This window comes from Linepithema humile, chromosome 2, assembly GCF_040581485.1.
Source record: "Linepithema humile isolate Giens D197 chromosome 2, Lhum_UNIL_v1.0, whole genome shotgun sequence".
Lineage (NCBI taxonomy): Eukaryota > Metazoa > Arthropoda > Insecta > Hymenoptera > Formicidae > Linepithema > Linepithema humile.
Genome location: NC_090129.1, coordinates 3,429,453 through 3,446,605, shown reverse-complemented (window position 1 = coordinate 3,446,605; position 17,153 = coordinate 3,429,453). Strand labels below are relative to the sequence as shown.

General features: G+C 36.9%; 1 protein-coding gene across 6 annotated transcripts in view; it reads left to right on the top strand.

Moving 5' to 3' along the window:
* Positions 1 to 17,153, top strand: part of Rbfox1 (RNA-binding Fox protein 1) — a 289,153-nt gene that overhangs the window by 100,980 nt on the left and 171,020 nt on the right. For all 6 annotated transcript variants that reach the window (XM_067350444.1, XM_067350445.1, XM_067350441.1 and 3 more), the window contains one exon: positions 1,263 to 1,305. The gene's annotated coding sequence lies outside the window, so the exon portion shown is untranslated. The remainder of the gene's footprint in view (positions 1 to 1,262; positions 1,306 to 17,153) is intronic.

Genomic DNA, 17,153 nt, shown 5'->3' with positions numbered 1-17,153 from the left:
AATTACAAATGTATTAGGTATATAACGATATTAAAAAATTCACAAGACGTACAGCATAATTCACACTTCTATTTCGCTGTGCAGAATGCTGTACAGAACTACGTGTAATTACGTTATATAAACGCGCGTAATGAACACGAGAATCGAGAGAGCAAAAGCACGTCGTTGTTTCGCCTCGTGTAGAAATGGCGTTTACCGCGGCAAATATTCGGCGCGGAAACGCAGCGTGCTTAGGAAATAATAATCGTGATTTCCATGCGGGCGCGCGCGCGCGCTTTGTTAACGTAAACACAACCCGCAACATTTTCCACCGGTCTGGCAGCCGTCGGTTATTTTCGTCGTCGTCGACTGTACGTACAGAGAGCTCGCAATTAATTCGCGCAGACGCAAACCGAACGATTTCGCGCGAAAATTTTGCGCGGCACGTACGACGCCGCTAACTGCGTTTCCGCGTCGATTCGCAGCTGCGGCGAAAACTGCATTCTCGCCGTTGCGGCGTTCAAGGCGACGGGATAAAGCGCCGTTTTAATTGCTTTCTCTCACGCGCGCGAACGCAGTTTCACAGCGTCCGCGACGCCGGCACAGTGATGGGGGAGTCAAACGAGACTGCGACAAAGGAGGACATCGGGGAGGGCAATAAAATTCTTATGCAATTTTCAGGCTGATTCACTCGTTCGCGATTTACATTCTAAGCCCGCTCTCCTGCAGATGCGCGCCGTGAAATCATCGGGCTTTGAACGCTTTATTGCACCTCACACGCGAGCAGCATTGAGAATCTTTGATCGGTCGGTCAATCGGTCATTCGCCAAAGAGATGCAGGCGACGCATTTTTTTCTTGACAATACTAGCTCGTGCCTGATAAAACTATAAGCGAAACTCGCTCATGCGTTCTCCGAATTTAATCTAAATTCTCCACGGGTAGCTCATGCGACGCTATCGCTTCAGAAACCACTACGAAGTCGGACATTTCAGTTATGCAGATTAAATTGAATCTCGGGCTTCAAGAATGTGTAATACAATATCCGAAGCCAATTTTAAGTAAACTTTGTTCTTACTTTTCATATTGTTCTTTGCAATTATTTTATCAGAAAAGAAACAATATTCTGAAATTTATAAGTTCTTAATTAAGTACTTGTAAATGATTTTAAAACCGAATTTAATAATTAAATATTTAATAAATAATAATTATTTTTATATGTATAATATAAGATACATATGTATATAAAATTATATTTAATTTTATTTTCTTTTTGTTGTTGCAGGTCGAATTATCGCTCCAAAACGCCACACCGAATAGCACATATTGTGAGTAATGAATAAATGTATTATACTATTTTATTATTAATAATATTAGAAAATATTGGAACAGAATATTGAAAATAATTATTGAACATATTATTGAACATATTATTGAATATGACCTACTTTTGAAATTGGATATTAATTGTGCTGCAAATACATGAAATAATTTTTCAAAATATTTATTAATAATTAATAAATTAATACCACATTTTTCAATTTAATGAAGAATTCTGAAGAATTTTATTATGAGTTTTATTATGGAAGATAATGTTTTTATCTTAGTGGACTTACAATTTTAATATTATTAAATCTTTTGCAAGACCGACGTATAAAAATCGATGCAGTTCAATATTCTGTTCAATATGCACTATTGTATGCGTTAATGATGTTAAAGAGATGACGCGGGTGACGCAAAATGATTTTCTCCCGACGTCGACGTAATCCGGTACTTGAATAATTTTTAATCTTCCGTGCATTTAATCCAACTTGATCCCGGGATGAGTTTAGAGAACGCTTTCTCGTTACAAAGTTGCTGTATCGATTTCTCCGTGGACCGTGCGACGAAAACTTTAATCTGATGCCATCCTCTTTGCTTGGAGTAAAATAAGAAAAGGTCTATTTAATGCGATGGACCATAAGATTGGACACGTAGAAAAAGTCGATCGGATACACAGCTCATAAATATTCAATTAGACCTCAAACGTGATGCAAGGTCGAAGTCTGAGATTTAACGCGCAATATATTCTTTTGTATCGTGTCAAGAGACAGTAAGCTTTTATCATTTAATAATTAGCCAAAGCAATCCTTGACTTTTGGCAATTAACGCTAATTAGAGTGTTGACAACTCTTCCTTTTTCAACCGTCTATAACTCGAGAACCGTCTATGTTAGAGTTAGGGGATGTTGCCTTTGAATTGATCAAAGGATTACGATGCAATATGAAGTTGACGAATTTAGGTCACGCTATATACAGACTTCAGTTTTTATACAAATATATATTAATCAGAAAAATATCGGATTTATATTGTTAAAAATAACAGTTGAATAAAGGGCTATTTTTCCATCGTGAAAATGTATGTAATTGTAGCGCGGCAAAAAATTACTTGATAATGGTTACATCCTACGAACGTATTTTTTCGCTTTTAAAACATTCGCCGCGGTATTACGCTGTATTCATGAGAAAAACAAGAGTCAAATGTAAAAACCGCTAATGGTCTATTAAACATCTGAAACCAAGAGCGCTCTCAGGAAACTTATATATGGAAAACGATATATCGATCGGCCTCAAAGACCTTAAACGAGAGAAGTCGCGAGCGCCCGTGGCAACGGCAGGTGGTCGAAGGATGAAAATCCGCGCTAATTGCATCAACGATCACGCGTCGTAAAAGGAAACGGAACAAACGGGGAAGCGGCCGACAGCAGCAGCTGGTACGGCCGCGCCAAATCCGGCGGGAAGAAAACTGGCTTAATCCTCTTACGTCCGTCGCCAGGGCCACTGTCGGAAAATGGCGTTCTTTGCTTGACCTTAAACCTGACAGTAACATCCGGGTGCACGCTGAGATGTATTAGAGGTCGACGATTTTTCTCCGGACGTGGCGTGAGCGAGCGGCGAAAACGAAGTTTTTCAAAGTGCGCCGTATGCAAAGTCGCGCGAAAGAAAGTAAATCTTTTTTATCCGATTAAAGATCGACTATCGGGAAAATGAGTACGTTTTTATACTTTTTCGATAAATTTAAAACCATTTTCCAGCGCTAAAGCGATAATATTATTATGGTTTTAACAATATTGTTGATTTTTATTATTTTATAATTTTTCTTGCTTTATATATTGTAGAAATTGGTTCTGAACAAAAATTCTTCATCCGAAATCTATAATTAATTGCACTTTACGTTAAAAGGACTTAATATCGATTAACATGTCGGATTCAGTGGACCGAGAACGATGAAGTATGGGCAACGAAAATTGACGTGGTCGAAAGAAGACGAGAGAAAAGCTTCGCGCACTTTCTCGACCTCATCATAAAGATTTTATTAATTAATCGGTACTTTTGTACAAGAGAATTTTTATTCTCGCGTTGAATTTGGAGTAGAAAATTAAGCGAGTATTTTGAAACGAAGCTTTGTCAGGTGGAACGGCAAGTTGTCGCTGAGGTTATTTTAGTTTTATTGTACTTCTTTACCTAGCGGGGACACAAACTTTGCAAAATAAAGAAAAGGACGTTAAAAGTTTCAGTAATACCACGTGGCAAAAGCCACTCTTTCTTCCTGTTTCGAGCGGAAAAGGGTACGACACTAATTGCGACACTAATTTCGTACATCGTAATTTCTTGTAAAAGTCGCATGAAATTAGGAAAAATATATATTTGCCGAATACATTGGGATTTATTAGACTTTTCTGGTAAATTCGAAGACAATTGTTTCTGTAAAATTCACTGGAATTTATATTTGTCTGATTATTAAATGAAATCTACTAATACGAGTACGTGATGTAGAATTACTGCGAAAAAAAGATCAGTGAGAGATTCTGCTTTAAATCTCGTGCAGTTACGTAACAGAGACGTAGGGAATGTATACGAAGTAGCCACTCATGGAAATAACTTTCAAAGCTATATAGCAGTGCAAACGTGAGTATTTTACAATCTCGCGGATGAGACGTGGGATCCTGGTGGATTCTCGCGATTTTTAACGCGAGTCGGATTGAAAAAGTTGACACTTTTTACGAAGGAAACGTGCCGTATTACAGATAAACAATTTTTACTTCACAATTGCTGCGCAATCCGGCACCGGATAATTATATTTACAATCCCGGTAATACGAGAAATTCTTGAAAATAAGATTTATATCAAATAGCGTGCTGTACGTATAATAGGCGATATCGCTGTAACGAAGCAAAGATAATACGGTGGTGCGAAAATAATTGCGCGGACGAGGGGGAAAATAAATTTTCCTTCTTCCGACAGCTCCGGCGACCGCGTTGCGTTAAGTTTATGCCTCCGCTCGCGGCTCTTTTATATCTCATCTTATACGAATTTCTAAAATTCCGCGAAACCGGAGGAAACTCACCCCATCGCCGTCCCATCGTAGGTCGCTTCCTTTCTCGTCGGGACGCTCTAAATCTTATCGTCCGCCGGCAGACCGGCGGATACGGCCCTGAGGTCGGAATTGAAAACGCACCGGCAGCATGAGAGGGCAGGTACGAGAGAAATTCGCGAGATCGTAGGTGAGGAGGTGGTATTGGGCAAAGCCATTTCGAAGGGCGGGATTTCCTGGGAGAAAATCGTGCGATTGAATTAGAATCGAGGATATCCGGGGTATTCCCGGGGACGTGAGAGAAGAAGCAAAAAGAACGAGGCTACAGGTCGAAGTGTGTGCACGCGCGCGCGCGCGCGCGCGTGTGTGTGTGTGTGTGTGTGTGTGGACGAGGAGGACGGAGAAAGGAGGACAGAGCCGCGCGCGCGAAAAGCCGTCGCGAGCTGATGCGAGGAGTGCTCGGCGAAAATCCCACGCGCGCACGCCGAGGATGCGAAACGGATTATCAACGGGAAATGTTTTAATAATCTTGCCGGTGCACATATACGGATATTAGGCGAAAAGGGTGGAGATAAGGGCGGAAAATACGCGCTTGAACGAATACGTTTTGAAAAGTGCGAATTTGCACGACGAAAATATTCTGCTGTTACGTTTAATTGATGCGGATTATTTTATTCCCGTGATAAATAACTGTGCGTGACGAGTAATTAAAAGAATAGATTGATATTTGGTGAGAGATATTTTTTTTTTTTGCTATCTTACGCGATAATAATTTTTTTTATTGCCATGAGATTATTATTCGTTTTGCAATTGAAACGTTTCCTGCAACGCATATACGCATATATTGTTTCTTTTGTAATACTCTTTGTTATTATGCTATTGCCATTTTCATTGTTGTTTGAGCAACGCTATTACCGTCATTTCATCTGATATCGCTGTAGTTATGATTACATTCGTATTGCGCTTCGTTACGTGATTACATTGCCTATGCGGTAAAGCCGCAATTGTTACGGTAATTGTTACTTTATGAACGACAAAATCAATCTTCGTAGAATTATTACATAACAGTATCATCGGTGTGAATTATACGAGAAAACCTCAAAAAGGTATTGAAACGTATAATTATGACTCTAGAAAATGTAAACATATTATGTTGCATGATGCAAACGCGGCAGAATTTATGCTTTTCGTTTTGCAAATTCAGTTAAAATCGGTTTTAAATCGAAAATAACAAAGCCTTTCAAATAGCGCACGAGAGAATATCTAATCAAGTGCTCGCTAGCTTTAAGCAAGTGAGTAAAAGGAGTTATATTGCATGGTATTAGAGTGCTAATTGGTCGCTAATTAAATCTTTTGCCTCGTAAATTAGCTTTTTGGCGAGAAAAGGCGGAACATCAGTTACAAAGAAGCGTGTAATAAATCTCTTTTTCATATTTATCAAGGTAAATTTTTATTTCTTTTTTAATCAAAAATTTAGAGTTTATTTTTTTTTAAGACGACAAACGCAAAATCTAAGTTAAACACAAACTAGATTAAAGAGGCGATTAAAAAGAGCCATATTACATGATAGCGTGCGGTCGCTTGCCTTTGCGCGCTTGCTAATTAAATCCCTTACCTTGCAAATTAGCCCTTTGGCGAAAGGAGACGGAACGTCAGTTACAGGAAGCGCGTAATAGGTCTCTCTTCTCTATATCTGTCGCTGCTGCGTCGCAGCGGCTTCCTTTTCATATACGAAAATTGAAATTTCCACACAAAGCGATATGTACGCATACCGACGCATTCACACGTTATATACGCAAGAATAATTAATGTATATTTGTTAATTAAGTTAACATTATATTTATAAAAAGAATAATGCTATTCTCTAGAAAATTGAAATATCTATATATATATATTAATTTTAATTATATTATAAAATATTTACATAATTTAGAAATAAATTCAATAATATTGCTAATATCCTCAACATATTTAATAATTTGTACAATTTTTATTTCTTGTGATTTTAAAGATTATTTACATTCTTGACAGTTTTAACAACAATGCAATTATTTGTAAAACAAATTTATATTTTTTTCTATTCCTTCATTACTTCAACTGGAATACAAAACGTATACATTTTATGAATAATTTGGTTATATTCATCTTTAATATAAAACGAAATTGTAATAAAGTAATTGTTACATTTAGCTTGCAAATAAGCAAATATTTGTTAAAAATTGCACGAGTGTAAGTACATACCGCTTGATTCATGAAACGCGTAATGTGCATACCCAAGCATGTCCCTCGTATGTTACGAAAATTCTGGAAATCTCCGGAATGGAAGAATTCCGAGGTTGCATTTGCACGTTGGCGATGATTCCCGGTTTTCTTCGCATGATTTTAATTTGCAGCAAGCACTCGCAGGTGTTCCGATGGTGAGTCAACGAGACCGTAAGAGCTTTTATTCACCGAGATCCATTACGCTTCTCGTGGATGCTCCCGGGATTATGAATAATTCGAAAGTATTTGCTTTACCGGCGCAACCGACTGAATTAATAACGGACGGATAGAAAAACTGAGTGGAAATGAGTGGTCCTCGTTATTGGCTAAAGAGTATGGATTGTCCGATTATTTCCGCATTCTGTTTATAATTGAAGCCAAAAAGTCCAACGCGATTAATATATAACGCGATTAATATATAACGAAATTACGGATTCGAATAAACGGAATAAATAATTTGTAGGTCACGAATTTTCTTTGAAAAGTAACGAGGAGCGTGGCGATTTTTACAATTTAATCGTTGAATAAGAGATGCGGGTAATATTAATGTATAATTTAAATATGCTATGAATAAAAAATATTATAAATTGAAAAAGAAAATAAGTACTACTTTTGTATAAAATTCAGGTTACAAATTTATACCGCCGTTGCGTGGCAAATAGTTTAATTAATGGATGTTTAGTAAACTTTGTTAGAAAAAAAATTATTCTAACTTTATTCTACGTTTTAGTCACATTTTATTTATTTTTATACGAAAAATTGCCTCTTTTTTATTCTAATACGATTTTTATTAGACATCATAATTGCAGCTTACGCATCGTAAAAGGCTTGTCTCATTATAATATCACGTTATATAAACATTCAAGGCTCACAATTAGTAAATAAAATTAATATTTTGTGCGCTACAAGTTTCATTACCGAAAACACAGGTGTATATTGGTCAAATATAATTAAGAATGTAATTAGGAAACTTAGTGACGATATTAATGGTATTATCGGAAATGCAATTAAGGTATATTGTGCTACGTTACATAGATGTGAGAGGATAAAGATCCATTTAGAATTATTTAGGGACCCTCCTATATCTTCCGTGTTAATTTATACAAACCAACGATGTGTGTTTTTCTCATTTAATTGAATAAATTTGAACGAGAAGAAGAGAAGAATGTGCTAACAATGAGCACAAAATGCTAGGATGCAAAGATCAATAATCTATGTTTTACTGCGAACTATATAAATTACTGTTTTATCTTCGTACAGACGACTTATAATAGACGTGCGCTTTTTCCTGTATTTTTAAAATTGAAGCTTTAATTGAGATAAATTTGTTTTTTATTAATTGCTTAGATATATTAATTAAGATTAATTTTTCTTATTTGAAATATTTCTCACAATCAATTTATTTTTATTTAAATATACATTTTCTCATGTATCATATTTATGCTTTTTCCTGTTGCAATTAAAAGTACTGTGTTAAGTTAAGTTAATTGATGAGATTAAAAAAAATATTAAAATTTATATATATTTTTACTAACAAATATCTCTCTATAGACTATGTACCGACCGTGTGATCAAAGTTTCCCGCGTTCACTTCAGATGGCACTCCCGATCGGGATGTTTCGAGTTCGCGCGAATATTATTTTGAATTTGCGTTACTTTTCACTCGTTCATTGCAACATGCGGAGATCACGTCGCAGCTTCGGTTTGCTGAACCTAATTGCGCTCGATGAGAAGTTTAGGAGGCTTCGTCTGCGTAATGTCAAAATGAATTACACATTGAATTACGAATGGGAGCAATTGGATTATGAAATTTGGGTATGTACAGCCGAAATATAGCCTGTTTCGCGTTTTCGTCGACGATGTATTTTTTGCATCGACGATTTCGAGCACCGCCATGTTATGGCGTTCGTGCAAATATTAACTTTGTGCGCAAAATCACGGACGATTGTCATAGAATAATATCGAGCGAAAACATCGTTTTCTGTAAGAATCCTTTGACGATCAATTTATATTAATATTTTTAGACATATTGAATTGTATCTCTCAACGAGATATTTATGTGTAGCATATTAGAATTTAGCTATTTTCAAAACAAATGATTCCATATTTTACAATAATGAGAATTGTGCATGATAATGATGCACTAATTAATCGCAATTATGGCCGTATTAACAATGAATTAATACACTACCATGAAAGGTTAGCTTGTAAATTTGTTTTTATTTATTAATATTTGATTGTTATTAATTATCGATTTCTAATACTATTTAAAACCAATATGCATTTGGTATTTTGTTATCGCAATTAATTATTCTGATTTAGAAATCGATTATTGTCGATTTGAACAATACATATTGAATGCCATTTTACAATGACATAGCATAAAAAAAAGTGCAAATAGTTAAATTGTTTTATTCAAAGGTTTATTTACTTGACATCTAAAGAATAATATGAATGAGATGCGACTTTATTGATAATAATCGATTATTGGGAATAACGTTGTAACTGTAAGGTGATTATGTCTATTCGAATTTGTTTGGTGTAATTTTGAGATATTTTCCCGACTTCGATCACTTGCTCGGAATTACTTTTGATGCTCGCATGAGATGGCGACGGTGAACGAGTCGACACTCAACGCCATCTGGTGTTCCAAAAACGTTACACGACTCGACCGACGGTTGCATACGGTTGCATTGTCGATAAATGCTTTCCCTTGTATCGATAACGCAGCTTTCTGCATAGCAGTTCTCTCTTTACTCTCGTTGCTCATATAGTAACGCTTGCAGTTTTTTACCGCGATTGCAGATAGCTTTTTTAATATAATAAAACGCACACAGTACAATTAATTATGAGATAATCGACACTGAGAATAAGCACAAATAATCGTATCCTATGAACTTTGATCCGTCGACGCATTGACTTTGTTAAAATTTATTGTTGGACAACCGGCAATTATTTAGTGAGGTAACTGCGCTGGAAATCGTTTGGAAACAACGTGGTGGTTTATTTGCGAATGTTCAACCGCGTGGAAGTTGCGAGCACTAACAAATGGAAATTACACGGTGGAGTGAGCACTCTCGTTGTATCTCGCGTTTGCGGAATAATGATAAACGATTAAAACGCATCTGCGTTATCGAATCACGCGATGTTCGATATTAGATTGATATAGATTAAATTGAAGAAATAATTGTATAAATTTCTTTTGTGGACATTTATTTTTTACATGTTATAAACCGTGCACGTAATTACTTTTTAAACAAATTGACAAAGAGGCTATTTTCAATTTTAATTAACGAGTACGATCATTAAAAAAGGATCATTTATATTAAATTTATCAGAGATTTATATTTATAGATAAATATTGCTTTTAACTACAAATCTCTAAATTCTTTGATAAGCTTGAAATTTCTCTATTTTTTCATTTTTAATTATCATATTTACATTTTCAATGAATGAATCTACATATAACTTTTATTGAATAAAATAAGATTAATGATAGTTCCGAAATAATTCGTGTGATTGTCTTGATATATAATTTTAGTAGAAATCTAATGGAAAGTTCCATTACTCAATTAAACGAAAATAGTTCGCGATGACTCAACGAAAGCAATCCAACTCCCACGCTTAATGCTTTTGGAACAGATTTAATACATTTTACGATTGTCATGATTGGAATTCTCCGGTAAATCGCAACTTTCAAATATATTGATCAATTGTGTGCGAACAATAAGAGCTATAAAATACTCAATATAGTATCTTTATTGTTAATTCATTTGTGTGGTGGAGAATAGGATAATTATTAATGATATTGACATAGGAATATTTTCGAATAGCGTGAAATTAATATTTACAATATTTGGTTATATTTGGTCATCACAATATTAAATTCTTATGCATTGTAAATAATTTGATAAATACGAACATTGATATTTTTATCGCTTTTCCATAAATACGTATGAATATTTCCAATTTTAGAAGTCGGTCTTTTTTTTATTTATTTGATTTGTCGCGGACAATGGTTGATTTTTTTCGTACGAATGCGCACAGCGAAGTAGTAGGCTCACGATCGATTCGTCTAGCAAGACGGAGATTCCGCGTGCTCGAGAACCGCCGAGATCGTCGCCTATTTTCGGCAAGGCCCGCCGATTGTCCTCTCCTCCTGGCGCGCGCAATTGATTTTAGCTCCGAGACTCTCCATGGCGTTGCCGAGGCGTGGTAAAGCTGACGATCGAAACAACCGACCGATTCGCCAAATATACGCGACGCGTATATTTAGCTGGAAAATTGAATCCGTGCCAGGATACAGCCCTGTAATCCGATCCTCTCCCCGGCCGGTGAAGGGGGATGCTTTCGCATTCCCGCAGGACACGCGCGCGCGCGTCCGTGTCGGTCCGTCCGAAAATAATTGCTCTTATCAAAGAACCGCGGGAGCGAAAGAATCGAACGCGCTTGCACAGCGAAAGGTGGATTATAGGACAATCTCTCGTATCTCGCAATTCCGCGTTTTCTACCTTTTGTTTGTTACATAATACACCGTCGGGTTAGGCAGTGCGCGGTGGCGCGCAACATTTGACTTTATAACGCGCGTCGATAGAGTTGGTTAATATCGGCAGAATACATAAATTTTATTGCATACATTTCACTGCGATTCCGTTTTTATTATAAAGTTTTTCACACGCTACGATCTTTCCACCTTTGAGTATCTTGGCGAGGCGATTTTGATGTACAATTACTCTCTATCAAAGTCGTTAATCGAAAATAAGAAATAACTATCCGTTTTACATATCTGTTCATTATTCTGAAATTGTTAAATTTTTTAGTTAGATTATTATAATTAAATTAAAAGATGTTGAAAATATAGGTTTATTAAATTAACTTCAATTTAATTTATCAAATTATTTCCTGTATAATATATGTATAACTTACCGATTGAAAACAGTGAATTAATGATGAAGTTACGCTATTTTCTCGTGCGTTATTCTGCAATCGAGTTTCCATGCCGGAAACAGATCGATATCAATCGAAAAAAATGTCTCGGAAGCACACGATCGCGATGTACGAAAGGCCGCTTGTAGAGATAATAAATATCATGCTAATTACGTGCTTATCGAGACTCGATCTGTCACGCGCCTCCGCGAACTCAGCCTTTATGTAAATGTTTCTCAGTTTCCGAGATTCGAGAGAACAAACGTGCGACTCTTTGTGCGGACAGACATCGTCTCTTCGTCGTTTACACACGTTTCCAGCGTATGCACGCGTTTGAACATAGCGCTATGTTTACACGCGCGTTAGGGTTTCTCCTTAATCTAGACGCAGGCTACGGACGGCGCGTATCGCAAGAGAAATATACTGTCGTGGATTTGTGATTGAGAAAGAGCAGAAGCACGTGGGCCGCAGAGAGTTGCCGACAAATATCAAAAGAAACTAGAGAAGTTGTTAAAAATGACTTTCAACTGATAATGAGATTAACAAACATATTTGGCGAATAATGAAAGCGGATGTTGTGGATAATTTATTAATTCTTAACGATCCTTCCATTGTTGCAATATGTAGAATACAAGAATATAATAGAATTTTTTTAACAATAAAGAAAACTGTAAAGAAAAAATAGAAAAATAAAAATAGGAAGGAAAAGCATATTACTGCTTTCCAAGAAGGGACAGAATTTTACAAAAAGAGAAAGCATGCAGGTCATTTGTTATAGTTTTGACAGGACCTAAGCTATTTACCATATTTGTCAGAATAGATTTTATTAATGCGGGCTCTGAATAGATTCTTGTTAATATTTATTTAGTCTTGACTTATTAACTATATTTGTAACCATTAATGTATTGTGGGATATGTAGGATATATTTTGGCTCAGGATCATAAATGTCTTCCAGGACACACAGGTATCTCGAACGGTAATCCAGGATTAGGAGGAAGATTTATAGTCGGTTCATCAATATTGTCAGTTAATGTCGACCGTACTTTGGCTTAATCCGTCTTTCTCGAACTCAATTCTTGAAATAGACAAAAACTTAATTAAATGTAGTTCAGCCAAAATTAGATTCCGGATTAAAACGTTATTTTTAGTATTATTAAAACTATGGAATTATTAAGTTTGAGATAAATGACGCAAATATAATACAAAGACGAAAAAATAATTGCAAAATTAGAAAAATATACAAATAAATTTTTTAGTACGCAAATATAAGAGAAACAAAATTTTTTCTCCGAGAACGGGAAAAAGGAATTAAATAAATGTAAAAAAACAAAAATCTAGACTTATTATCAATGCAAGATCAATTGATATTAATAAAATCGATAATGAACAGGTAATTAATTCTACAAAAATACTCGGTTTCGGCTCGGCAGTCGACTAGCGGAACTCTAGAAGCTGCTCAAGATAAATTTGTTACGCTTTTTATTTCCGAGTCGCTCCGGAACGCAGACAGCTCGGGATTCGCGCTGTCCTTTTTACCGTCGTTCTCCTGGATTTTATTTTGCCGTCGCATCTAAGAAACGTTCGACCTTAGCAGGAGAGCCAATTCGTCAAAGCGTCATTGCACTTGTCTCGCGATTCGCAAAAAGTTACGCTCGCATTCCTCCCGCTATTCTTAGTCCAGCAAATAACTTTGACGTAGCGCGCGCCTCTCTGTTCTCTGCAAGACGTAATGAAAACGCAGAAAAGAGAGAATCGGGAAAAGTTCCTTTTTGCCTTGATACATTTATTTCGCTTTTGTCACACAAATAACTTCTTTTTATCCTCATTAGTTTACGTATTATATAATATTCTCCAGAAGTTTAAAACTGTCTTATATAATTAGATGAACTCAGAGAAATTTTATAGTCCGTTGGTACTATTAAATATGACAAATGTACCATTTGCACCAACTTGCTTACGCACTTCATTGCTTAATTTAATTTAATTTAATTTTAATTTATTTTCTATTCTAATTTCGTATAAAGCTTTGAACGCGCAAGAGAAAAAGATTTTCCACACATTTAACAGTTCTTTTTCGATGCGCTTTATCAAAAATGCAATCCCATTGTGTCCGTGAAATTGTCATTAACATTTCGAACTTTGCACTACGGATAAAAGCTGACTGCACACGCTTTTGAGGGCGCTACTATTTTACCGTACAATATGTGTTTTAAGAGGAAAAAGTACGCGAGCGTGTCCGCCCCTTGCGCGAGATAAAACGTTCGTGGCATGCATCGCGTGTTCGCTACCGTTGAGCTGTCCTCGTTAATCTGGCCACCGTATGTAGTCGTGAGGTCGTCATGATATATCGGAAGCAGTCGTAAAACCACGTAAACTAACTTTGAAAAACTTCAAAAGGCTTACGACAGGCATTACGGGCCGGCATTAAGTACGTTTTGCGCGCGTTTCGCCGGGAAGATTGAGCACTTTTCGGTCAGGTCGCCTCTGCAGAAAATTCAAGTAGCGTGCTAACCAATACAGCTGTGCAAACAAACGAGTGTGAACGAACCTTTGTGCGATATAAATATAAATTTGATTTAATCTTCTTTCTTCCATTACAATCCATATAAATAAATTCGTAATTAAAGAGGATTAAACTCGATTGGAAAACTTTTTCGACATTATAATCATTTATTTATATAACATTAAGTAATGCATTTTGTATGCTATGTTGGAAATATTAATACACCTACTTTACACACTCGGATGCGCGAGTTAAATAGAGAGCCATATCTCAACGAACGCGGGTCATTTTAGAACTCTAACTGAAAATTAATTATTCTCACTGTCACAATCTTGGCACTATTTGCGCACGGTATTACTGATACGTGGATGAGACATTATAGGTGTGAAACATATTTTTCAGCGGGCCTAACCTTAGATCCTCCGAAATACACATCATTTTTAGACCGCGTATGGAATAAATAATCTAATTTAATCAATTTCCGTAATATTTTTATATGCCTGATAACATTTCAATGTTGTACCTGTACGATAATATCTTTCAACGAGCCTAACTTTAGATTTTCCAGAATATCATCTTCTAAACATATGTGGGATATAATAATCTAGTTATTTTTCAAACTATTTCTCTCGTATATTATTACAGTATTATTTTACGTAATATCCGTGCGACAATAGTCTTCGACCTAACTTTAAATTTTCCAAAATATTATTTTTGAACTGTGTAGGATAAAATAATAATTTGGTTATCTTCCAAATTATTACATTTATGATTGTAATGTTATTTTAACATTATATGTGTACAATATTATTTTTGGACGGGTCAGATTTCAGATATTTTAATATCATTTTTGGATCGTGTATGAGCTAAAATAATTTAGTTATCTTATTCAAACTATCATATTCAAACAAGACCGGTTTTGTATTCCGATTGTAATATCATTTTATCTACTCAATTATTTGTTGCATGATTATTCTTCGACGGATGTAATTTTAGATTTTTCGAAATATCATTTTTACACTCAATAAAGTAACACATTGACTTTCTTTTGAAATATTCCATCATTTCAATTCGAGAAAGTACTTCTCAATTATTGACGATTAATTAAATACTTTATGCATAAGTGTCGCGAATTAAATTTTCAAGACGCTTACGATCTATTCAAGAGCTTTTAAAATCGTAATGTCGCGCATCTATTAAGCTGACAGCCCATTAAGAAGGAAAAACTCATTCACCGCAATTACGCGACCCATCCTTCAAAAAGGCGTACGCGTCGCGCCTGAACTGCGATAGCTGAATCGTTAGCGGGCGAGCGTAATTTTTTGAGAGCTTCTGAAAAAGCTTGGCGAACACGCAGTTTGCAAGTTTCATGCCTCGTAAAATGCCTCCCATGCCTTAAGCGCAAGTTATTGGAACTAACACCGAATGTATTTTTGCACGTCGTACGCGTTTGCGTAACTATTTCACATACATTGCACACACGATTAATTATTAATTCTACAATACAGTCATTTGGCGCGCATAAACGCGACGGTATACGTTGACTCGCGCGCCAGTTTATTATCGCTGTTGATCAATATCGATTAAGGACTAACCGGCAGTTCGGCGGTGTTGGTTGAGCCGCGTATTGATCGGAAATGGACGCGGCAAATTCGCGCCAAGTGCGCGACGGTGTCGATTGAATCATGTTACGCAATGTGGCAGTGACGTTTCTCATTATAGAAGCTTTGAACTTGTTTATCTCAGTTCATGATAAATGTCACTTCTGTCGTTGTGCAACGCGCTTCGATTGTAACGCCCGGCGACACAATGTAGAAAATTAAATCTCACAAGAGATAACTGACGCGAGCGCGGATCTCCTTCCTCTTTTTTTTTCTTTTTTAATTCGCGTCGCGATCGTAACGGGGACAATGTTCGAGATCTGCTTTCTACGTACGAAGCGAGATTATCGCGATGTTAGCGGATATCACTGTGCTCGCTGGCTGCTAGGTGCACTCTCGGCGCCGCTCGCTCTCGTAGTCGTCATGGAAACGCCTCTTTGAGATTCTCCCTCTTCGCGAGTGTAGGCAGTTCCCAGAGAGGTGCAGGATGTAATGTCGATCCTTACGAGCAACGATACCCGGTCGCGATATCGCGTAATATAAATCGACCGATAAATCTAAATGATTGATTCGACAAGCGTGCGCGCGTATCAGTCTGCCTTTACAGCCGCAATTTCCGCCGGGAATATTTCTTTGAGATACGTGAAATTTTTCGATAAAAATACACCGCGACCGTTTCAATCTATTCGATTAACTGTACTTGCGCAGACTTTTCTGCTCTATTAATAGATCTGCCGAAGCGCTGAATCCGGTTCTTCGATGAAACCGATAATCGTGCGGATAGAACGGTGTCTTCTCCTCGCAGCCGGCGAGATGTTCTCTTATTTTCCTCCATTAGAGTGCCCGTGATACCGACACTTAAAGAATCGTCCTTCGTCGGAATTAAGGGATACAGAGAGGATAAATCCGGACGCGCGAGGCATTCGCAGCGATTCTCGTGAAATCCTTTTCGCGCTCTCACAAGCGATTCATCGTGCTTTTTTGCCCTTCCTCGATCGGATCTTCCCGTGTCATTCTTTCGTCCTCGTAGGCGACGGCGGCTTACACGACGTGTCTCCTCCGTTTCTCTTGCTCGCGGGATCCGTGACAGGGCCTCGGGTGTATCGTAAAAAAGAAGGTGGGTTCAGAAAAATCGAAGACGACCTATAAACCGAGATGTCATCGGTGCGGTATAACGGTGCGTTTCCCCTCGTTTTCTTTTTTCGAGGGAAATATTTTATAGTCGGATCGAACGACGTAACCTGGATTTTCTCGAGAAATACATAACTCGATGTGTGGTCCTTTTTCTCTCTCTCTCTCTCTCTCTCTCTCTCTCTAGAGTGTTTTATTTCTGCATCGATTTTGCATAGCTGATTGGAGAAAAGTATGTCACATCGTTGAGTCCAATAATCTTGACTGATCTTCGAATTTCAATTTACGATTAAGAAGACGCGCTGTGTTTCTCGTTGATGTTATATTTAGATATTATTAAGCGCCCCGCGCGATGCGCGATTAATTTTATGCATTCAGAATTCTATGCGAGTTTTATCT